This window comes from Aptenodytes patagonicus, chromosome 3 (assembly GCF_965638725.1).
Source record: "Aptenodytes patagonicus chromosome 3, bAptPat1.pri.cur, whole genome shotgun sequence".
Classification (NCBI taxonomy): Eukaryota; Metazoa; Chordata; class Aves; order Sphenisciformes; family Spheniscidae; genus Aptenodytes; species Aptenodytes patagonicus.
The window spans coordinates 13,701,167-13,727,113 of NC_134951.1; the positions used below are offsets into that span (position 1 = coordinate 13,701,167).

The window sequence follows — 25,947 nt, forward strand, 5'->3', positions numbered from 1 at the left end:
CAAGTGATCTGATACATTACTATATATCTCATTGGCCAGCTTTAAGCGCTGTTCTTAAAGTTCAAGATCATTAGTCTGAAACCAAAGTTTCTCCAATGAGTGTGCAGGAAACTTAGGTGGTCATTTAGGTAATTCACTTTGAATCACCCTACTAGCTCCAGATACCTATTTTCAGTTCACTGCGTCACCCAAGTTGGTCAACAGAAGAAGGTGGTCTGACTCTCCCCTATATTCTCCTTGCTTGCTGCACTGACTTCATAGTGCTACAATATGACACTTTAATTTTATTGAAGTTTCCTATAGCCAAAAGGATCACACTATTTAGTGAGCAGTTGAGCATCTGTGAAAAGTAGAAAATACTAGTGTTGAGAGGTATCTTAAATTAACCATTCTTCTAATGCCTTCCCTTTGTGCAAAATTGCATCTCCTACTCTATCACATTCCTCTGCTGAATGTCATTGAATCCTCAACTGGATTGCAAGCTTAAAACACCCTAGAGGCTTCACTTAATGTATATAAACAGAAATAATTGCTTCATTGAATTACTTCATTCTAGTAATTTGTTTTTAATATTTAGCTTTTAGAGTACAAGCTAGTTGGAACTAATATATGGGGTTGTGTTTTTCTTTTGTAAAGCAAAGGAAATGATTACTTTCTCAATAAAGAAACAATATATCATCTTTTACTATAGTGTTATTGTAATCAGAATCAGTATACTCCATAAGTTGACAAAACAGAGAGTCATTCATTATTTATGTTTGTAAATCATTTACATTTAGACAGTACAACAGACTGGTGGGGTTTCCATGATGTGAAATAACAACTTAGCATCATTTGGGGGCAAGAACTATTTTGCATGCTGTGCCATCAGAAAACTCATTGCAATGGTTCATTTCAGGGCATGATTTGAATAATATGCATCTCAAAACTGCTCTGTGTCTTCAGTGGGTTCTTTCAGCCAAAAATGTTTATCTTATGCATTTAGTGTACTAACTTCTGTAATGTCTCCAGACACATTATTCATTAACAACTAACACCTCTAAATTGTGCTCTAAAAAGAATACTAGAAACATTTTCCATATATATATATATATGGAAAGAATTGTGTTGGGATTTAAAACAAAGAAAATGACTCTTACTGCATTGCAGATCCTAAGCAACTACTTCTTGAAAAACAACAGACTGCAATGAGCAGAACAGAAACAGGCAGTATCCAAACATTAACCAACATACTGTTAAATTAGATTTCATAAATGATCCCTCCCTGCTACTTTCTGTGTGTTCTACATACAGGCCACTATGCATCTCCATCTATTTTAGGATTGCTGTGTGAAAATATTCAAAGAAGATCATACAAGGAAACCCACTAGATGGATGGCATAATAATTGAAGTAAATCAAATGAGGAAAGTAACAAAGAGAGATGCTGGTCCCTGAAGAAAATATATCTGGTTGCTCAAACTAAAAAGAATGCTATGTCCAAGTGACACAATCAACAAGCAAAGGATTTAAAGAAAGTATTTTAATGAAAAATATAAGAATGGATGTTTCTTTCTTATTGAACAGGTTAGACAGAAGATACATTTGGGATGTTTCACTGGAATTAGCTGGACTTTCATCTCTGTGTGCTATTATTTAATTAAAAAGTCAACGTCATGCTCCAAAATTATCTTAAATTATGATATCTAATTTCATAGAGATGGAAAAATTTCTATTATATTCATATTTCAGGTAGAAATATTACATGTGTACTCTTAGAATGCAGCTATTATTCAGTACTGGAGTTTTTTTGTAACATTAGAGCAAACTCACTAGTGACAAGTGATGCTATTAAAGTTACAGTAACACACCAATACCTAATTGTGAGTAGATGTTACTTCTTTTATAGTTGTTTCCAAAACTGCCCTTCGCTCATTGCAATGGGCCATATTCAACTCAGGTATTTCCCTCAGGTGCTAACACTGGCAGGTACCAGAGAATGAATGAAGCAACTACCAGAGAAATGAGAAGCTGTGATGACAGATGTACAGACTGTGCGTGTATTAGGTCACCCGGGTCTTAGTGGATGCAAGCGCACTGTGACTGGGGAAAGGACTTTCTATTTTGGAGTTGGAATCCAATGAGCCATCTCATCCTTATTGCATCCTGCTGGAGGACCTGTTCCCATCCTTTGCTCTCCTTGGGAATTAATCATAGAATCATGGAATCATAGAATACCAGGTTAGAAGGGACCTCAAGGATCATCTGGTTCAACCTTTTTTGGCAAAAGCATGGTCTAGACAAGCCCTCCTGTATTGAGTGGGGAGTTCAGTGTTCTTGCTCCATCTTCAGTGAATATTAGCACAGTGTATTATTTATTTGTCCTGGTTTCAGCAGGGATAGAGTTAATTTCCTTCCTAGTAGCTGGTACAGTGTTTTGGATTTAGGATGAGAACAAAGTTGATAGATAACGCACCGATGTTTTAGTTGTTGCTAGGTAATGCTTACACCAGCCAAGGACTTTTCAGCTTCCCATGCTCTACCGACTGAGAAGGCTGGAGGTGCACAAGAAGCTGGGAGGGGGCACAGCCAAACTGGTCAAAGGGACATTCCATACCATGGGACGTCATGCTCAGTACATAAACTGGGGAAAGCTGGCTGGGGGGGCTGCTGCTCGGGGACTGGCTGGGCATCGGTCGGCGGGTGGTGAGCAACTGCATTGTGCATCACTTGCTTTGTGTATTATTGTCATTATTATCATTTTATTTCAATTATTAAACTGTTTTTATCTCAACCCACGAGTTTTTCTCACTTGTGCTCTTCCAATTCTCTCCCCCATCCCACCGGGTGGGGGGGAGTGAGCGAGCGGCTGCGTGGTGCTCAGTTACCGACTGAGGTTAAAATATGACAGTCCTTTTTGGCGCCCAACGTGGGGCACGAAGGGTTTGAGATAATAACAGATTAACCAGAGTGTATTAAGGAACTTATATCTGTTAATAGTTGTGGGTCACAATGTTGGTTTCTCTGTTCTCGATATTGATTTGTGTAACCTGCATCATGCTCCTTTTTTTGCTGTACATGTTAAAGACTGGTGTTGGTTTTTGCAGTTTGCTGTGGTCTGCAGTGAATAGTGATGTCTCGCTTGTGAGGTTTGTTTTTAGAACATTGACCTTGACGTTAGTGTGGTATGTAAATTTTGCAATGAAGCCGGTACTGTACCACGGAGACCATTTCGTGGAGACAGCTAGCAATTGCAGTAACTTTTCTGGGAGTTTTTTTACGGAGGAAATACAGAATGGCAGTGTCACTACCTTCTTCTATGATGTTTCCTCCTTCATTACAGTAACTTTTCAGTATTTTGAACATCCTTGGGCAGTTAAGATACTTCTATTAATACTTCTTGGGAATATTGTTTTGGTTTTGTCTAAAGTTGGTAAGCAATTTAAGAATATCATCCAGAGATCTGCCCCAAGGCTGAATAATTATGAGTGGCAGGGTGTGTGGGACAAGATGGGCAAGTACCTAGGCCAATGGGCACCCCCAGTGTTTTGGAACTTCACCCCTGAGCAAGTGCAGAATCCTGAAAAGTTAGTAGAATACTTGGACAAAGTACGCTGTCACCCTGGCAACTCCAGAGAGATGCAGATCATTGCAACGTGCTGGGGCCTGGCCCATGCCTACCGAGCCCTGTTCAACACCATTCAGTGCCCTCAAAGGGAAGAGAAGGTCTCTGGCTCTGACAGTAAAACGACATGCGCTGCGGCCACTCAGACCCGGGCAACGTGCCCTGCGGCCACTCCGACCCCAGCGACATGCCGTGCAGCCACTCCGACCCCGGCGACAGGCCCTGCAGCCACTCTGACCCCGGTGACAGGCCCTGCGGCCACTCAGACCCCAGCGACATGCACTGCGGCCACTCCAACCCCGGCGACATGCACTGCGGCCACTCAGACTCCGGTGACATGCACTTGCACTGCAGCCACTCCAACCCCGGCAACAGGCCCTGTGGCTGAACCAAAGAACCAGCCTGTGCCGGTATCAGTCGCCCCTGTACACAAGAAGGAATTTTGGAAGCGGAAGTCGGCTCGTTTAGTAAGGGAGGAAGAAGCTTCTTCTAAAAGGGAACCGGAGGAAGAAGTATACGAGACAGACGACCCTAGAGAAGGGCCATCACGAGAACGGGAGGAGGAGAGCCGGCCGCTGATCGGGGAGGAGGAAGAGGAAGAACTCATAAACGAGGCAGTGACCACCCGATCTCTATCCCTGAGTGAGCTGCGAGGTATACGAAAAGATTTCAGCCGCCGTCCAGGTGAGCATATTGTCACCTGGCTGCTCCGATGCTGGGATAATGGGGCCAGTAGCCTGGAATTAGAGGGTAGGGAAGCCAAGCAGCTGGGATCCCTTTCTAGGGAAGGGGGCATTGACAAAGCAATTGGAAAAGGGACACGAGTCCTCAGCCTTTAAAGGCGACTCTTGTCAAGCGTGAAGGAAAGGTATCCCTTTAAGGAAGATGTCATATGTCGCCCAAGCAAATGGGCCACCATGGTTAGTCAACACGAGGGGATCTGCCAATCGAGCAGACCCTGCCCAGTCAGAACTTTTACGTACTGTAGATGGGAATAAAGTCCCTGTAGCACACATAAAAAATATGTTGGGGAAAACAGTCTGGGTTATTCCTGCCTCGGGCAGAGGCAGACCCATCCGTGGGATTGCTTTTGCTCAGGGACCTGGGTGCACTTGGTGGATAATGTGGAAGGATGGGGAAGTCCGATGTGTACCTCAAGGGGATTTGATTTTGGGTGAGAATAGCCAATGATCTGAATTATGTGATGTTAAGTACTACAGAATATTATATGCCATACTAATGTTATTACAATAAGAATCACCCAGACTAATGAAGAATAACTTCAGTGAAACCAAGCAAAGCACAGTGATGATGGTACCAGAACTGACTTCAACATGAAACAATCCAACACCACATACCACCTCCATTTTTCCTGCCCTGAAAGATTATTATGACAGATGGAGCCTGAAGTCATGGACTAAATGAACTCATCGAACATTTTAGAGGGATGGCCCATAGACTAAGGGAATGATATCTGTGTGTGTGTATATATATATATATATATAAAAAAAAGGGGGTGGTGATTAATGAAAATGTACTGGAAAATATGAGACAAGCATGACGTAGATGGTATAGAATAAGGGGTGGATATTGTCCTGGTTTCGGCAGGGATAGAGTTAATTTCCTTTCTAGTAGCTGGTACAGTGTTTTGGATTTAGGATGAGAAGAATGTTGATAACACACCGATGTTTTAGTTGTTGCTAGGTAATGCTTACACTAGCCAAGGACTTTTCAGCTTCCCATGCTCTACCGACTGAGAAGGCTGGGGGTGCACAAGAAGCTGGGAGGGGGCACAGCCAGGACAGCTGACCCCAGCTGGCCAAAGGGACATTCCATACCATGTGATGTCATGTTCAGTACATAAACTGGGGAAAGCTGGCCGGGGGGGCTGCTGCTCGGGGACTGGCTGGGCATCGGTCGGCGGGTGGTGAGCAATTGGACTGTGCATCACTTGCTTTGTGTATTATATTATTATTATTATTATTATTATTATTATTATTATTATTATTATTATTTTATTTCAATATTCAATCCACGAGTTTTTCTCACTTATGTTCTTCCAATTCTCTCCCCCATCCCACCGGGGGGGGAGTGAGCGAGTGAGCGGCTGCGTGGTGCTCAGTTGCCGACTGAGGTTAAACCACGACATTATTCTAAGCACCTTTAGGCATTACGGTAATTCAGTTAAGGACTCAGCTTGTGCAGGGACAGAATATCTGGAACAGACCAGTGGAGCCTAAATGTGGTGGGTAGAGGGTGCAAACCAAATCTGATATAGAGCAAAAAGCATCATAGGCCTGTAGCTGATAAATAGTGAAAGCTCCAGGTGCCAAAACGTAGTTTATCACTATCTGAGATGCTCTAGGACAGCTCACTGACCTCCCACTCTACCTTCAGAAGGCAAGTGTCTCCTGCAGGTTTTGTGTCAAGCCCCATGAAAACGTCTCAGATAGCCTAGGTCACCTCAAAGGACAAGGACTGCCAAGCTTAGGCTACAAAATCCCATTTATGGTGTTATTCTTGGTTCTAGCAATGGCCACGAATATGATAGAAGTTTTTCTTATGTGGAAAGGGTGAGTAAGAAGCAAAAGCAGAAAGTGAGAGGCTGAGAGTTTTCCATCTTTGCAGAGTAAAGGTCGGATGTTGATGTTTCATCCCTCTAATTGAAATGTCAGAGGTACAAGATCCTTCACAGAAATAGCATATCATATCTGGGAAAGTAAATTAAGTCTCATTTTTTGAATAACCACTGAACAATCTGGACAGAGTGAAGTGTCAGGAAATGGCAGGTGTGATAGGAAATGAAGTAGCCAGAGGGATTGTTTTCCAATACAGTTCTCTGCGAACTGTAGAAATTCACTTGTTTGGTTAAACAAAAGACGGATACAACTCACCAGAGCTTCACAGCTATAACTACCTTTGCTCTGATATGTTTGAGAGTTTCAGCAAAGACAAACTGAAAACAATCTTCATGGCTTTGCAAGTCTGCTAAAAGAAGACATGCTCAATGAGGCCCCATATGTCTTCCTGTTCCACTGGGAGAAATTGAATCATTTTCATAGAATCATAGAATCATAGAACAGTTTGGGTTAGAAGGGACCTCTAAAGGTGATGTAGTCCAACCCCCCTGCTGTGGGCAGGGACATCTTCAACTAGATCAAGTTGCTCAGACCCCCATCCAACCTGACCTGGAATGTTTCCAAGGATGGGGCATCCACCACCTCTCGGGGCAACCTGTGCCAGTGTTTCACCACCCTCAGCATAAAACATTTCTTCCTTATATCTAGTCTCAATCTACCCCCCTTTAGAATCATTGAGGTTGGAAAAGACCTCTAAGATCATCGAGTCCAACCGTCAACCCAACACCACCAGGCCCACTAAACCATGTCCCTAAGCGCCTCATCTACACGTCTTTTAAATACCTCCAGGGATGGGGACTCCACCACTTCCCTGGGCAGCCTGTTCCAATGTTTCACCACTCTTTCAGTAAAGAAATTTTTCCTTACATCCAATCTAAACCTCCCCTGCCGCAACTTGAGGCCATTTCCTCTCGTCCTATCGCTTGTTACTTCGGAGAAAAGACCAACACCCACCTCGCTACAACCTCCTCTCAGGTAGTTGTAGAGAGCGATGAGGTCTCCCCTCAGCCTCCTTTTCTGCAGGCTGAACAGTCCCAGTTCCCTCAGCCGCTCCTCATAAGACTTGTGCTCCAGACCCCTCACCAGCCTCGTTGCCCTTCTCTGGACACGCTCCAGCACCTCAACGTCCTTCTTGTAGTGAGGGGCCCAAAACTGAACACAGTATTCGAGGTGCGGCCTCACCAGGGCCGAGTACAGGGGCACAATCACTTCCCTACTCCTACTGGCCACACTATTTCTGATACAGGCCAGGATGCCATTGGCCTTCTTGGCCGCCTGGGCACACTGCCGGCTCATGTTCAGCCGGCTGTCGACCAACACCCCCAGGTCCTTCTCTGCTGGGCAGCTTTCCAGCCACTCTTCCCCAAGCCTGTAGCGCTGCATGGGGTTGTTGTGGCCGAAGTGCAGGACCCGGCACTTGGCCTTGTTGAACCTCATACAGTTGGCCTGGGCCCATCCATCCAGCCTGTCCAGGTCCCTCTGCAGAGCCTTCCTATCCTCGAGCAGGTCAACGCTCCCGCCCAACTTGGTGTCGTCTGCAAACTTACTGAGGGTGCACTCAATCCCCTCATCCAGATCATCAATAAAGATATTAAACAAGACCGGCCCCAGTACTGAGCCCTGGGGAACACCGCTCGTGACCGGCCGCCAACTGGATGTAACTCCATTCACCACAACTCTCTGGGCCCGGCCGTCCAGCCAGTTTTTGACCCAGCGCAGAGTCCACCTGTCTAAGCCGTGAGCCGCCAGCTTCTCGAGGAGAATGCTGTGGGAGACAGTGTCAAAGGCCTTGCTGAAGTCCAGGTAGACCACATCCACAGCCTTTCCCTCATCCACTAGGCGGGTCACCTGGTCATAGAAGGAGATCAGGTTGGTCAAGCAGGACCTGCCTCTCATGAACCCGTGCTGGCTAGGCCGGATCCCCTGGTTGTCCCGCTCATGCCTTGTGAGCGCCCTCAAGATGAGCCGCTCCATAATCTTCCCCGGCACCGAGGTCAGGCTGACAGGCCTGTAGTTCCCCGGATCCTCCTTCCGGCCCTTCTTGTGGATGGGCGTCACATTGGCAAGCCTCCAGTCTTCCGGGACCTCCCCCGTTAACCAGGACTGCTGATAAATGATGGAGAGCGGCTTGGCGAGCACCTCCGCCAGCTCCCTCAGCACTCTCGGGTGGATCCCATCCGGCCCCATAGACTTGTGAGTGTCCAGGTGGCATAGCAGGTCATTGACTGCTTCCTCCTGGATTACGGGGGGTTCATCCTGCTCGCCGTCCCCGTCTTCCAGCTCGGGGGGCCGAGTACCCTGAGGATAACTGGTCTGCCTGTTAAAGACTGAGGCAAAGAAGGCATTGAGTACCTCAGCCTTTTCCTCATCCTCAGTGACAATGTTCCCCCTTGCATCCAATAAAGGATGGAGATTCTCCTTGGCTCTCTTCTTGTCATTAATATATTTGTAAAAACTTTTTTTGTTGTCTTTAACGACAGCGGCCAGATTGTTTAAATTGTTTAGTTTAAAGCCATTCCCCCTTGTCCTGTTGCAACAGGCCCTGCTAAAAAGTTTGCCGCCATCTTTTTTATAAGCCCCCTTGAAGTACCGAGAGGCTGCAATAAGGTCTCCCCAAAGCCTTCTCTTCTCTAGGCTGAACAACCCCAACTCTCTCAGCCTTTCTTCAGAGGAGAGGTGTTCCATCCCCCTGATCATTTTCGTGGCCCTCTTCTGGACCCGCTCCAACACCTCTACGTCCTTCTTAGGCTGAGGGCTCCAGAGCTGGACACAGGACTCCAGGTGGGGTCTCACCAGAGCAGAGTAGAGGGGCAGAATCACCTCCCTCGACCTGCTGGCCATGCTTCTTTGGATGCAGCCCAGGATACGGTTGGCCTTCTGGGCTGTGAGCGCACATTGCCGGCTCATGTCCAGCTTGTCATCCCCCAGTCCCTGCAAGTCATTCTTGGCTTTTCATTCACCAGTACCCCCAAGTCCTTCTCCCAAGTAACCGTTACGCGTGATGGAGCCCTGCTTTCCTGGAGATGGCTGAACACCTGCCTGCCAATGGGAAGTTGTGAATTAATTCCTTGTTTTGCTTTGCTTGTGTGTGCAGCTTTTGCTTTACCTGTTAAACTGTTTTTATCTCAACCTACGAGTTTTCTCACTTTTACCCTTCTGATTCTCTCCCACTTCCCACCATGGGGGAGTGAGCAAGTGGCTGTGTGGTGCGTAGTTGCCAGCTGGGGTTAAACTACAACAAAAGCACAGCATAAATTGGACTCTTTTGGTCCCATCCACATAGGACCTATTCAGAGCATATAAAAAGAGAGTCTGGGCTTGTGTTAAGGCATCAGTCTAGACTCTGAGGGTTTCATCTGTTGCTGCTCCAGAATTTGCCTATTCCCAGTAAACCTGTGTATTTGGTTTACATGGCAAGATTTTAGTAGCGGGGGCAGGGGCTGTAGGGGTGGCCTCTGTGAGAAGACACCAGGGGATGCCCCTATGTTGGGCAGAGCCAGTTCCAGCCAGATCCTCCTATGGAGGACCACGCTGCAGCAGGTATCCACACTGCAGCCCGTGGAGGACCCCACGCCGAGCAGGTGAATAAGCCCTGAAGGAAGCTGCAGCCTGTGGAGAGTCTGCACTGGAGCAGGCTCCTGGCAGGAGCTGTGGCCTGTGGAGAGGAGCCCATGCAGGAGCAGGTTTTCTGGCAGGACCTGTGCCCCTTTGGGGACCCACGCTGGAGCAGTCTGTTCCTGATGGACTGTACCCCATGGAAAGGATCCATGCTGGAGCAGTTCTTGAAGAACCGCAGCCTATGGGAAGCACCCACATTGGAGAAGGTTGCAAAGGATTGTATCCCGTGGGAGGCACCCAATGATAGAACAGGGGAACAGCGTGAACAGGAAGGAGCAGCAGAGGCGAAGTGTTATGGACTGACCACAACCCCCATTCCCTGTCCCCCTGAGCTGCTCAGGGAGAAAGAGGTAGAAGAGTTAGGAGGCAAGTTGAGCCTGGAAGGGAGGGGATGTGAGGAGAAGGTTTTTTTAGTTTATTTTTATCTTTTAGTTTTAGCCAAAAAGTCTAGAATGTAGGTGTGATATCTAACATGTATATAGTGATTATTGTTTACAGTTATCATGGGTCTTTACAGAGGACGTCTGGACTGTTATGCTTCTTTGTAAGGCAAAAAATGAGGAGACTGTGTATGGAAAGGTCACTGCAGTAACAGATCCAGAAGTGAGACCCAAATGTCCTCACTTCCTAGGTTTCATCTTCCTTTCAAACATGTTTACGCATAGTGAAAAACATTAATGCTGTTAAAAATTACAGTAAGGTTTATTCATCGATATTGTAAAGTGGGTATCTTCAGTCTAAAATGCTGTAATACTGGAACATATTAACATGATCAAAAATTCACTTTACACTAAACCTGGCAAGCAGGACTAGAAGTTAGACATGAACAGGAAAAGCACAGAGAGATATGGAAGTGATTTTGGATTCCTTATTGACAGGCACTAGTTCATTCACCCTCGTCAAAAATAAAAGGAGAAGCACAAAGGAAATGATGAATCATTTTGTCATAAGATTTTTATAGGCAGAGTCCGCCCGTGTTCAGCATGCCTCTCAGCTCTCACACAACACGAGCATACTGCAGTGCAGGTCTGGAGAGAGCTCACAGCGGTGCTGTATGCCATTGCACATATCAGAAAACTAAATCAAGCTGAGTTTAAAGCAGAGGAAAAGATCAAAAATATTCAGTGGGAAAACTAAAATTTGTATTTATTTTTCATGAGCCATTTCAGAAGAGAACTTGTAACTTCTTAACTTAGGTGCTTAATTGTACCATTAGAGCCAAAAGGAAGCTCCAGGAGGGAAAAGAAAGCACCAGTGTGGATTTACAAGACACCTTTTGAACTGAAAGTAATTGTGTTTTTCCTTCCTGCAGATTTAGCAGTCTAGAAGCAAGCCACATAATAACATGTTAGACTGAGTTAGATCCTTTGCAGTCCTCAGTAATCATAACAACTACAACCTCTGTAAGATTTAATGTATATTTGGTATCTTGCAGTATCAAACAATGCCCTTAAATAGGTATTTTACTTATTTTAAGCAATATATGTTAAAAAATAAAGTTGAGGTTTTTTCCCAAGGAAATTACTTCTTCTTTTGGCTGGGAAATGGCACCTTTTTTTTTTGAAAGCAGAACTTTTTACACTAATATATTAATTAGTGTAAGCCTTCTGTGGTGGAAGAGTGATTTAGTTCAGAATAAAATTCCCTGGTTTTTCAGTAATTTCCGTCTTTCCTAGCAAGGTCAGAAGAAAATTCCTGTTGAATCCAATAATTGCAAGAATAGATTTATTAAGTAATGACAATAATGGATCTCCTGAAAACTTGACAAAAAATGAAGTAGTTTGACACATGCAACACTAGAGGAAATACATCACATTATTCAGACTTGAGCTTTAAAGAAGCATGAAGTCAGTTTCCTGTAAAAATAACCTCTTTTCTTTTCCTTTGAAGATGAGCTTTTATAAATGGTACAACAGGAACTTGCTGTAGGAGGCAACCTAAAGAAAATACATCTTTTGTGCTCTTAAAGGGTCCTTTACATTAATGTCATTGTGAACTGGAAAACCAGACATAAAAATTAAGAGAAATACTGCACCCTTCATGCTCATTTACATTAAAGGCTTTCTTTAATCGCTTTGTCTGAGCTTTGATAGCTTCCCCACAGAACAGATCATTGTATAACATGCACAGCATTCAAAATTAATAAATTATTGTGAAAGATAAGCCACTAGCATCAAACATGTCTATAGCTTTGATGCTGGATTTGTGTTGCTAAGGCCCTTGTTGGAGTTTTGCTAATAATTTTCTTTTCCTTTTTTTTTTTTTTTTTTTAACAGATCATGTTATTTTTCCTTTAGCAGGAGAGAAACTACTTCATCCTCCAAATCTGAAATGCTGGAAAACTTTGGAGAGGCTTGAATCCCTAACTGAGATCTAGGATGTTACTTGTGCTTGGCTCCTTTCTGCCTCACTGGCTGAATTACTGGCTGGTTGTTAAATTGATAAACATAATCAGAGATTTGCCTTTCAGACCTACCTCTGAGTTCAAATGGATGCCACTTTGCAGCATTTAGATCTCAGTTTCACCTACATAGCATATCTTCACTTTCCAGAAATCACTGGACTAATTCTGTGCATAAGAACAGATTTTAACTGTGGAAACTTGAAATTCCTGCTCACGTTCATGCCAAGTAATCTTAATTGCATGGATATTTGTAGGGAGTGAACCAAGGTATGAGGAAGACTACAGTAACTTACACCTAATCTGAAATGAGGAAGGACTCTTCAGTGAGGTGTTTGTTTTTCAGTGATTTTTTTTAATCCAAACATCAACATTGTGGAAAGGTTGTTCTTGAAATACTGTCCTTGTAGGTCAAGCTTAAACTGTATTACCTACATATTTACAACACATGATGATTCACATGCATAAATATTAATAGTTTTAATTCATAACAAAAGATAAATGTATTCTATCCCTATAATTTCTTCTATTTGTTTAATGATGATATACGCCTTAAGATTGCACTGAAAGATCCCCCTGTTCTGTATCACTTTGGGTAGGGCTTTTCTCACCTAACTTTAGCCATTTAGTCCCAACTGACCAATGAGGCTCCCTCAGAGCAATGGGAAGAGGTGGGACTAGCTTTGAAAGTGGGTATCTAAAATAAGTGGAAGAAGTTACTGTGTAGAGGCTCAGTTGTCCACAGAGAGGTGTCTTGTGAGATCTGAGATATCCTGGAATTTCCGACATCCACATGTGGCCACAGCATCTGGAAGCATTCACCTGGGTCAGCCCAGTCATGATGTCCTGACACCCAAGTGATATTAGATATCTATATTTAAGCAAGTAAACTGAGTCTTATTCTTATATTTCTACACACTGACTATGTCAGTGGGGCTGTCCTGTTTTTGGCAGGGATAGAGTTAATTTCCTTTCTAGTAGCTGGTACAGTGTTTTGGATTTAGGATGAGAACAAAGTTGATAACACACCGATGTTTTAGGTGTTGCTGGGTAATGCTTACACTAGCCAAGGACTTTTTAGTTCTCTACTGACTGAGAAGGCTGGAGGTGCCCAAGAAGCTGGGAGGGGGCACAGCCAAACTGGCCAAAGGGACATTCCATACCATGGGACGTCATGCTCAGTACATAAACAGGGGAAAGCTGGTCGGGGGGGCCGCTGCTCGGGGACTGGCTGGGCATCGGTCGGCGGGTGGTGAGCAATTGTACTGTGCATCACTCGCTTTGTGTATTATTATTATTATCATATTATTATTATCATTTTATTTCAGTTATTAAACTGTTTTTATCTCAACCCACGAGTTTTTCTAACTTGTGCTCTTCCAATTCTCTCCCCCATCCCACCGGGTGGGGGGGAGTGAGCGAGCGGCTGCGTGGTGCTTAATTGCTGACTGAAATTAAACCACGACAGTCCTTTTTGGCACCCAACGTGGGGCACGAAGGGTTTGAGATAATAACAGATTAACCAGAGTGTATTAAGGAACTTATATCTGTTAATAGTTGTGGGTCACAATGTTGGTTTCTCTGTTCTCGATATTGATTTGTGTAACCTGCATCATGCATCATGCATTGACTAGTACTGATGGGCTGATTTGGCATTGGTAACCACATTTGCATTAAAAACTGAACCACTAGACTATGTCAGGGAGGTTTTGACCCGACCAAAGTTTCAGTGCTTGTATAAACTGACTAATTGCTAAAATGTTGTTAATTTTATAAACTGAAATTTAGTGGTCAGACTAATGTTTTCCACCATGAGTTAATTTACTATATATGATTTAAATAACTATCTTGAACATCAGTAAAATAAGAATTTTGAAAGGAAATCTTTGCTTCTTACATAAGATGAGAGGTTTCCTGCAGCCATAAAGCCACTTGGGCAGAACTTCAGAAGAGCTGAATGTTTGCTACACAGTCCTTTTCATGGATGGATAATTAAAAATAAGCATCTCTTAAGCTGTCAACCTAAGGTTTCTCTGTAGTCTGTGGGAGAGAGAGACGTCTTCAGTGAGTAACTCATCCCTCCAGCTTGAAAAGTCTGTCATCAGATGGCAAGAATTGTCCCCCAGGAGATTTTGTCAGTTCATTGATGCAGAACAGCTAATTGCCAAAGACCTGAGTCTAGTGATTAGGTGGAGGACACTTTTCCATATTGAAAATTGCTAAGTGCCACTGAGAGTGTTGTGCTACTAATGGGACAGAGTCATGGTCTAAGACACGGTAGCAAAAATTCAGTTGTGCTTGGGTGAGATCTGGAGACTCTTGTCTGACTTCTGATTAAGACTAAGGCAGTAGTTGCCATGAAAAAGCCTCTATCAGCCCACAGGTACCACATGTCTATTCTTGGCAAAAGATTGTGTTATTGAAAATATCAGTGAGTGATGAATGCAGTTAAAATTTGACCTTTCAAGATGACTGTCTTACATTATCTTATGAAAAAGGTTTCTCAAATGTTAATAGGATTAAATATTCTGTGTTCTTTCCTTTGCAAACTTTTTGGTAGTGATCTGGTAAACAGTTACTTTTAGAAAAGATTGTCTTATCTTCATGAGGTTTCATGTGAAAAACCCACTAAACTTAACCTTTTTTTTTTTATTTTCACATTATTTAACACAGTTTTTTTTTTTTTCCCCCTCTCTTTTCACTTAGGCTATTACAACATGAAAAATAACATCTCAAAATGAGGTATAAGAATTCAGATAATGAAATTAAATTGATGCCCTTTTCAATATCACTTTTCCTGTAATTTTTAAATCTAATTTTGTAAATAGATTTTGCTTATCTGAAATAATAATTTTCCAGGCATTTTCTCTATGTTGAAAATGTTGATTGCTTTGATGTCCTTTGTGGACTTTTAAGGACCACTGCATGGCCTCAAAAAGTGTAGAAGAACATTTTAAGATAGATTGATGGTGGAGGGATCAATAGAAATGCAAAATATTGCAATCATTACTTTATATAACACCCTTCATTAATATAATTATGAGATAACTGTTAAGGGATAAATTAAGTGCTGAAATGAATGTTAAGGTAAGTGACAGAGTGTAAGTTAGTCAATGATAGAGCTGGTTAAATAGCACTCAATGAATAATATATATGACTTGAACTCTCTTGAATGCATAATGCAGGGAATATTCTACTGAATTATTTATCCCGTCAGAAAGCAGGTACATGTGCCAAATTTGCAGCAGTTCTCTGAACAGAGTCAGACTCCTGGGGTACAAAGTGATTTCTCACTGGAGAACCAGAGAGCAGCCGATCAAGAAGTTGATGTGCTGAGGTGATTTAGGAGAGAAAGTCTTGTATAAGCACCACTGGAGGTAAAAGCTGAGAATAATGACCTAAGAGATAATACAAGGCAAGGTGTCCTCCCATCCATTAGAATGTGCACTTGTGATAGAGCCCACATAATCCTAATACTGCCTTCAAGTATCAGAGGAAAGCCTTCTGCAGTAAGATGTTTCAATATTGAAGCATTAAAAACACATATATAAACTTGACTTCCTTTTATAACATGAACAAAGACATCTGACAATCTTCCAAAAAATATAAACTTATATTTAGCTTGAAAATTTTAGAAAAATATGTTGTAATTTTGACACCCAAATCACTTCAAATTCTGATGGGATTTGGATGCTTCAATCCCTTAATCTTTTTAGATTTTTTTTCCGCAAATTAACATTAGTCTCCATTAGGTATCTGAAAAATTCGTTGAAGTCCCAGCTCCAAAGTGATTTCATTAGGCACTGTTGAATGCTTGGTAACTATTGCAGATGTCTGAAAGCTAGTGAGATTTGGGGTCTACTGTCCAGATCCCATTCGGAAAATCCCCTTGCGGTACAGTTTTAGCTTACTTTCTAGCACGTGTCCCTCCTACATAGGAAAATCTAGAAAGATAATTAATGATCAGAAGAATAATGACTTCACTATACTAAGACTGGTTGAAGGACATAAAGCAATGTCTGTGTAAACTACCTCAAGGTTTAGTCTATCAAGCTAAGCCTAAATCTGGTTCAGCAACTAAAAAGGCAAAAGTTGTATCACAGTACCTGGAAGGATGGCAGGAAAGCCATCATTCTTGCTTTGCAAGGCAACAAAGGCTAATTGAATATTACCTCTTGCATGGAAAACTAAGTTTCAGTTAAACACGGTTTTTCACATGCAAAATCATTCTCAGCACTTTGGATTGTTCACCGTTGTTTGAATATGAAAATGTTTAACATGAGATTGAAAATACTGCCATCTTCATCAACCTATTGCAGTGTTTTTTCTTTTTAAGGAGAAAAAATTTTTCATTATGAAGCGTAATGACTGAAAATTTCATTTACTTCAGAATGTTCTTAGGTAGAAATGACATTTGTAGAAAGGCTATCATGCATCAGACCCTCCTGAGAACAGAAGGGGAAGTCTGACTTAAAACTCTGGATGTTAATTATGTTCTGCAATAATTGAAGGAAAATTTAAATGCAGCTGCTCCAGTTTAGCTCTGCTTCCACTCCTTCTAGTTTGCTAGGAGAATGACAATAAAATTAAAAATATTTAATATAAATTGAAAATAATCTGTTTAAATCCGAAAGCTAGCTCGTGGAATTGATATCTGTGATATCTTTGTATTATTGGTCTCATGGCAGAAAGGTTTGGGTTTGATTTGTACTGTAAAAACTATCCACCAAACTAAATCAAATGACTGGAATAAATGTCCTGGTTTCGGCTGGGATAGAGTTAATTTCCTTCCTAGGAGCTGGTACAGTGCTGTGTTTTGGATTTAGGGTGAGAACAATGTTGATAACGCACCGATGTTTTAGCTGTTGCTAAGTAGTGCTTACACTAGCCAAGGACTTTTCAGCTTCCCATGCTCTACCAACCGAGAGGGCTGCAGGTGCATGGGTGGCTGGGAGGGGGCACAGCCAGGACAGCTGACCCAAACTGGCCAAAGGGACATTCCATACCATGGGACGTCATGCTCAGTACATAAACTGGGGAAAGCTGGCCGGGGGGCTGCTGCTCGGGGACTGGCTGGGCATCAGTCAGCAGGTGGTGAGCAATTGCATTGTGCATCACTTGCTTTGTATATTCTATTATTATTATTATTAATATATTTTATTTTATTTCAATTATTAAACTGTTCTTATCTCAGCCCACGAGTTTTCTCACTTTTACTCTTCCCATTCTCTCCCCCATTGCACCGGCAGTGGGGAAGTGAGCAAGCGGCTGTGTGGTGCTCAGTTACTGGCTGGGGTTAAACCATGACAAGAAGTGTCGTTGGTGATTCCCGAGATAACAACTGCATTACAAAATGAATCATCTAATTGACAACCAGCATGGTGTTAGGAACATCACAAACATTTGGGGGTTATTGTTGGTATTGGAATGGTTTTTGGTATGCTTGCTAGAATTAACTTCAAAACCCACAGTGAAAAATATCTCTGCATCCACTCTTGGAAAAACCTGTACATTCAGTTATGTTTTCCTCCTCACATTGTCTTCCCATGGTTGTGAAGAAAGCTGATAAACTTCAGAATGCCCCATTGTTCTTCCCCAAGTATTACAGAGTTACATTTTAACAGTTGATACAGTGATTCTTATTGATTTTAGGGTTTCTTGGGATTTAGATTTGCCACTGGAGGACTGTAGAAATAGGATAGAGTTTGCAAAGTGCTGCATAATTTCCCTTTATGACAGGTGTTTTACTTTTATATCGTATCTTCTGTGTGGGTGTGTGTATAGTAAAAAAAAACTGTAAGAAATTGCTTCTGCTTTCTGTCTATTAATTTACCTCTTCCAGGACTCTAAGCAGTTTAAAAACCCCTTCCATTTACATCCTCTGACAGATAATTGAAAGTCTAAGGCTCACATTTCAATGTGTTAGGGAGTTTTATACCTTTGCAAAGGGAAGGTTTGTGGCTTTCCAAAGTAAAAAATACATCACCTGCTTCAGCTTTGGTGAGTGGGCTTGGTCAGAACAGCATTTGGTTTTGCCTGCAAAATCGAAGCCATTTGTGTTATTCCCAGTGATGCTTACTGGAACATAAACAAATGGATTTAGGAGCTTGAATTGCCAAATGGAATCTGATTCTGTTACAGAAGCCTGGAAAACTATTAGACCTATTGGAATGACTTATTCAGTCCTTGTAGGATTGTTCTTTATGGTAAGTTTTCCTGAGTTTTGTTAAGCGGTTCCCATTCATCCAATTTAGGACTATTGAGAAAAGGAACTGACACAGTGGAAAGGTTCAGTAAAGCCTTGTATTAAAAAGGCCCAGATTATGCCTCTACTATCTCATTTTATTGAGGTGAGGGTTTGGATTCATGGGATGTTACTTTCTCTGCAGTAATTAGCTGCGTCAGTACCCGTGCTCAGCAACAAACACAAGTAGATTTACTTAATTTTTGCTAAAGATTAAACTACCCTCCACTTGACATAGTTCAATAGCCTGACTTTGAACTGGCATGCCCTTGGATGTGATGCCATTCAATAGTATAGGGTTAGATATACCCCAAAAGATTAATTGATATAATCTGATGCAAGATAAAGACTGGAAAATGCATTAGAGGGAGTGAAATAAACATTTTAGGGCAACATTTTTTTTTTACATTTTCCTGAAGGAATTAAACAGCTCTGATTTGGTCAATTTCAGAGGAAGTTGTTAATACAGTGCTTTTCCATATTATTAAATAGTCAGCCTGAGAGAAATCTGTTGGAACTGTATATTTCAAGGTGTTTCACACTCTACAAATGCCCCTTTTTTATCCTGGTATCACAGAGAACAATAATTGGGAATTGAGATTGTTGTGGGAGTGAAGCATTAGGGGATAATGAAACTTGTTTATAAATTTGTGTTTTGAGAAGAAACCATTATTAAAATAAAACATGAATGTAATTAGAACATTGTAACCTTTCCTCAAACTAACCGTAAGCTTATTATTTCCTCAGCATATAAAGGTTTCCTTTAGAGTCTTGTATGACAAACTGGGATCAGCTGCTAAGCCTGTCTCACCAGTACCTTTTCCCACTGAAATCAGTGCCTGTCTGCAGTAGCCCAAAGCACAGCCTCCAGAACAAGCGTGAGTATAACACGTGCCACCTGTCTGGTGGTGAATCCTCGATGGGGCAATACCTCAAGGCTCTCCCTGTCTTAACGAGTCAGTCTAGAAAGGAGGCATGCTTTTATTTCTTGTTAATGTTAGGCAAAGGAAGACAAAGGTAGAATACCAGTTTTTATGACTTGAGGAATCATCTTTGACATAGAAAACATCCATTGTGGAAGGGTGTTCTTAAAGAAATACTTAATACAATTAATTTTTTCTTCATTTTCTTTTCTTAACAGAAGTAGAATGCCTCCAGTAAATGTTAAAATGAAATGTCAGCTGAGTTGAGGCTGTTCCTCACTTTCATTTCTCATTTTTAATTATGGTTCATTATTTTTTAAATTACAAGGAAAAGCAAGGAGGAAGATATTTATAAAAGATTCCAAAACTTTGGAGTAAGTATGTTTTCCATTTCCAGTTTTTGATTCTAGGCATAGATGTTGTTCTTCTGCTCTATTTCACTTGATCCCAAACACAGTGTGTGTGTCTACGTCACAGACTGGTGTGGCACAGGGATGGGAGGGAAGGGCTTCAGTTTGCTGTGATGCATTATGGTCTGGCACTGCATAGTGGACATATCTTTGCCAGCAGTAAAGTTCTTTCCAGTCCTCAGAGAAAGGTAACTGTTTACAGGGGGTTGCATTCCCATTGCAGATGGGAAGCCCTTGATGGTACCTCCGTGCATGAGTTCATCTGTGGTTACACCACAAGGGAAACCGCATGCCACAAGACTGAGTATGGACATAAGGCAAAGTCACACCTAAACCCAGCGCTTCCAGGGCACCAAATGAGAAATACAGGCACACCTAAGGTTTTTTGGAAAAGTGCCATCCTGAATTGCTGTGAAATGCTTTTTCATGATGTTAGACTGATTGAGCATGCTATGGAAATATAAAAAAAGTCTCCAAAAGGCATACCAGGGTATGTTAATTATGATCACACTTAGATACATTAGAGTTGGTCTTTCTTGACTCTCTGGCTTAACTATAGCTAATTCTTACCTAAATCCATGCTATCTATTTGCATAGCAACAGTTGATGTATGGGCAATGTAGCTATTGATGGACACAGTTAAAGGGTTGTGAGACAATTTTGCAGAATGATTTGAAAGACAGACGTTGTTTGGGGGAAAACTTAGAGTAGCACAAGTCGTGACAATTTTCTCTGAAGAAAACACATATTCTTTGATAATCCAGCATGCCTGGCAGGGCTAGAGTAGGTTGCTAGGGGGATGCTGTAGTGAAATTAAGTAAGCTATTCAAACTAATTAGGCTAGGGAGAATGTCTGTTTTTTAAAATTCATAAGATGTCAGTTACAAATAAGAAGATGACAGTCAATTATGTTTAAAAAGATCATTGATGTTCAGAGAGGTGGGTCAGATTCTCTCCAAATAAAAAGGGGTGTGAAAGTGATTCAAACTGAAAATGAGCTGAATTCTTTTGGAAGAGAATTAAGAAGGTAAATGTGTCTCACCCAACTTTAGCAATTAAGTTAGACCAAGCATAAGCTAGCTGTCTGGGTTCCTTGTATAGTCTGTGGAGATAGACAGGTATCTTCAGAGGATGATTCATTCCATTTTATCTTAATAATTCCTTTAAGGATGCCAGGATCTCTTTCTAAAGTTAGGTGATGAGAATACTCCTTACATCCGCAGAGGAAGTCTTCTAAGAAGAATGAAGCTTCCATACCTATCTGTAAAACTTCTGCAGTTTTATTCTTTGTAACTTATGCATATGCTACTGCTGTTCTGCTTGGGAAATCCAGAAATAAATTTTTCACCTTTTATTTTGCCTTTCACAGATTCACCACTTTTTCTGAACTGCAAAAGCACTAAGGTTTTCTTACTTTACTAGCTGTTATCCCTGGGTATCAGAAAAGATGGACAGTAAGCTTTGCTCCTTTGGGCTAGCTTCTGTCTTCCTATCTGCTCAAATTCATTTAGTCTCTTAGACTGAATTTCCTTCATGTAGGCAGACCATGTTCTGTAGCAGTCACCATAAAGTGCACAGCAAAACTGATGGGGCTTGGGTAGATGTGCACTAATGATAAATACTAGTTGGTTCAGAAGACCCTCAGAATAGCACGTGTGGGATGCAGATATTGAGTAGATGCCTCCAATGAAACGTTGATCCTCAGTGGAGAGTTTTGATGCCCTTTGTGCAGAATATTTTGGTTGATGCCTCATGCAAACAATAAAATGTTTAAGATATTAAAATGATTCCTATTGTGCATAAACTAAATGGAAAATACAGAAGAAATTAAGCCAAAGAAGGGAAATAATGGTCCCATAATGTGTTTGTGCTGTCATTTAATGTTTGCATCTATCTGTCTTGGGATAATAATAATATATTTTAAGTAAGCTGTATGTTTTGGTGAGATAAAACAATACTGTCACTATGAAAAGGAATGCAAATAAAAAATAGAGGAGGATGTGTAAACAAGCATCAGATAGAGATTTCATTTTTTAAAAGGATTGACATCTTTATTAAATGCTTCATCACATATTCTATTAACATTTGCACTCCTTCCATTTGCACAGTCTGCTATGTAGGGTAAACCACTGGTAATTCTTGGTTTTTACCCAGAACTCAGATATATTTTTCTTCATTTGTGCTGCTGCTGTCTGTCATTAGTTTGGCAGGCTGTGCCTTAGTGCCCTTTTCTCTTCCTGTTCTGTCTCTGACAGCAGCTACAGCAAAGAGTTAAATCTAGCAGCTGCCCATTCCAGAGGCTAAATTCTTGGCTATATAGCTCACTAGTAGTTTTTGCTTTTAAAACTGGCCAAACATGCAGGTCAACTTCTCTGCAAAGTAGCTGTGGTACTTATGACACTGTCAAATTTTACCATTTGAGTAGTCACACTTAAAAATGGATATTCTATGACCACTCTCCAGTACCTGTGAATTACTTCACAGCACAGAAGACCTGAAAGTAAACATAGCTGTTTCTCAAGAAAAATGTGAAAGAGTTCATGTCCACATAAAAAGAGTTCACTTCCAGATAAAACCAAGAAGTTTCAAGGAAAAGTTCAGAAATAGTCAGTGACGATTTTTAGAGTCCTTCCTCTGAAATTAGTGAGAGCAGACATGATAATATTATGCTAAACAATGCATGCAATACAGACAATGAACTCAGCATACCTTCTTGTCCTTTCTCAGAATGTGAGAAGCAGGAAAAAACACTTACAAAACTGATGAGCAGAAAGCACAGAAGTAACGATATAACTATTGCTGCTGAGTATCACTGAGGATAACAGCCTAACAGAACGGTTATTGCATTTACACTGACAATGACCACGTGCACAGTTAAAATAGAAAGGCCCATTATGCAAAGGAATCAAAACCTTTGCGCCTTTGAGACTTAATCAATGATACTGATTAAAAGGAAACTTGCCTTTGGACAGGTTATTCTATAAGTACTCACTATGACCTTTCTTTCACCTCATTCTTGCACTGGATTTTGTCTCCTGTCTGGGTATTAGATCACTTGGTTGAACCAGTCTACCAATTCCTATGTAAATGACCTCCACTTGAATTTTACAGTTGCTCTCCCTTGTTAGCACTAGGAACGATGTTTTCCTTTTTCTGGAAGGAAATGTATCTCATATACATCCCTTTATAGATCTCACATACATTCCTTTATATATCTCATATATGCGGCAATCTTCAGAACAGACTGTGTTACTAGGTAAGAATTGCTGCATTTTGCTTTTGATAAATACATTTTCTCCTTATCTCCTACCATGTACTTTCTCATAAGTTTCTTCTTGGACTATGAATCAATGTTCCTGAAACCAATTTTTGACCATAAATAGTAGGTTTCTTTGAATGAAAATAAGGGTGTATAACAGTTGGAGAAATAAATAGAAAAATAAGAATATTCTAAATGGCAGGTACAAATCCTGCCTGAAAATCCTACTCAGAGATTATCACCAGATAGAACTGGGGTATCTGTTGGGATATAGGGCCATTGTGTATGAATGATGATCAGAGAATTTTTTAGCTTGTTGTTTAGCAACACCAATATATTTCTATATGTCTGTGTCTGTACTGTGGACCCACCTAGGCACATTCAATTACATAAGAAACAGGTATCTTGGACCGTGGAGAAGAATCATGACAGAAAACAGCCTGTTTAACAGAATATATTATTCTTCTCCACAACTTTATTTATAAAGAGAGTAGTTAAGGAATGTTGACAGATTATATAGATAGTCAAAGATAAACAATATAAATACAGATATAGACAAAGGTATACAATAAAGTATAGCTGAACACAACCCTGGAAACTGGATCCATAATGGAAAGTAGATCAAATTCTTTTGAATAATATCTCACTTCTTTTGAAGTAAGAGTGTGAGAAATGTAACAGGTAAAAATTCAGTATGATAGTAGCAGTCAGTAAAAATTCAGTAAAGCAGCAGCAAAACTGAAAAACAGTTAAATAACTGATTATGATGAAATGTGACCCAATAATTATAATAATTACCCTCAAATCACAAGTTCTGTCAGGCAAATTCTTCTCTTATTTGGGAATGATGAACTCAGATAAGACCTTTTGACCCATATTTGAAATAATCTGAAACGGAAAAGAAAGGGAGGGGGGGCTGTCAAAACAGTCTTGGAACCTCATTCATTTAGGGGAAAAGTCAAACAGTACCAGCAAGTGAAACAGCGGAGTTGGGGAATTTTTCTCACTAGGGAGGTGAGGACAAATACAAGGGTTGAGTCTGGAATCTGTGGAAACGCATTCAGAGGAAGCTGCCCTATAAAAAAAAACATTTCATCACAATTTCACAGTTTACGTAAACCTAATTTGTTTTTTGGTTGGTTGGTTGGTTGGTTATTTTGAGGCAGGGAAAAGTCCTAGAAAAGTTATTCTTCTCTTTCCCACTTGGATTATGATGCACCTCCTTCTCTTTGAGGACTCACTGCTGCTTCTGTACTCCTACATTAAGTGATACCGGAGACCACTCTTTGGTCTTGTGACCAAATGGCAAATGTCATCAAGCCTATGCTGCTAAACTCTCATAGTCTCCAAAAGAAGGCAACTGCACCCAAGGTACTTACTGTGAGTTGTCCTTTGGCAGTGTCAGCTGCCGAGCTGTGTCAGGAACTACTCAGGGTAGTACTTGTCAGCCTCTGCCGACAGCACTGGGGACAGGGCTGAAACACTCCTTGGCCCTGTTTAATTCACTGTAGACTCACCTGTGACAGTGCACAACATGCTAGTCACCCACGAGCGAGCACGTTATCAGAGTCTGAAGCAGAGACACTTGCCTGCAAAATTACAGCTACAGTCTTGCACAATAAAAAGCTCAACAAGCTGTTGTATGCTTCATGGGAACTGCATCCTAAAGGGGTGAAAACCACATTCAGTGGATTTTTTTACAGTTAACAAGTGGTTACTGGAAGTGCTACTTTTTCTTGAATAGGGCTGCTTTGTATTTTTATTGACCAAAAAAATGAAGAGACTAGGTTTCTAACTTTTTTTTTTTTAAGAAAATACATATCTATCAAGTGTGTCCTTAATTGATGGCTAAGATGGCAGTCAAGAAGGATGAATGAGATGTTGTAAGAAACTGTGTCAGAGGGTGAGGACTACACTGATTACAAAGACAGTTTGCTTAAATTTTTTTCTTTAAGAATCTCAATCCTGTCCTCTATTTTAGAACAAAGTAAAACATAGAAACCTTTTTTAATTAAAATGGAATTTTATTTATGAAACCCAACATGAGGGAAAAATCTCATAAAGTCTTGAAGTTACAATACAGCTATTCCACTTCTTTTATTTATTTATTTTATTGGGGGTGGGGTGCTACATGCTTCAGGGAACTAACAATTTAGGGATCCTGAAGAAGGAAGAGCATAAGATAAAAAGAATGAAGGGGAAGATCTCTCAGCTCTGTGAGAGCTGGGTGAGTGACAGGATGGGTAGAAGCATGAATTAGAAAAATCTGTGTGTTCACTGATGTTATCACCAACGTTTAGAAATCCCTGCTACTGAAGCTGAAAATAACATGAGCACTGGAAAAGAAAGTTATCTCTGCTTTTTCATTGTCCTGAAGCTATAAAGGACATTTTTTGGTAAAGAAAAGAGTCACTTGGCTTTCAATTACACAGAGTAGAAGGAGTGTAGCCAACAGGCCCAGAAAAGTGAGCCTCCCCTTCTATTTGGCAGTGCTGAGACCAAATCTGGAGTGCTCCATTCAGGTTTGGGCTCTCCAGTACAACAGAGATATTGATATTCTGCATCGAGTCCAGCAGAGGCCACCATGCTGACCAGGGAGCTGGAAGGAGCACATGGCGTACAGGGAGAGGCTGAAAGAGCTGGGTCAGTACATCCTGGAGAAGAGAAGGCTCAGTGCTTAGTGCTCTCTACAACTACCTGCTGGGAGGACACAGAGACAGATTTTTTTTCTGATTAGACAGAAAGAAACATATTTTTACCATGAAAAGGATCAAATTCTAGACCACGTTGCTGAAAGAGAGTGTGAAGGGAACCGCCCTGGGAAGTGTTCAAGACTCAGCAAGACACAGT

The 25,947-nt window shown here is 41.3% G+C and overlaps 1 long non-coding RNA gene across 1 annotated transcript in view; it reads right to left on the reverse strand.

The window, feature by feature from the left end:
• The window catches only part of LOC143157763 (uncharacterized), a 104,105-nt gene that overhangs the window by 16,798 nt on the left and 61,360 nt on the right, over positions 1 to 25,947 (reverse strand). Inside the window, exon 4 of the long non-coding RNA XR_012994841.1 lies at positions 23,896 to 23,985. This is a non-coding gene — a long non-coding RNA (uncharacterized LOC143157763). The remainder of the gene's footprint in view (positions 1 to 23,895; positions 23,986 to 25,947) is intronic.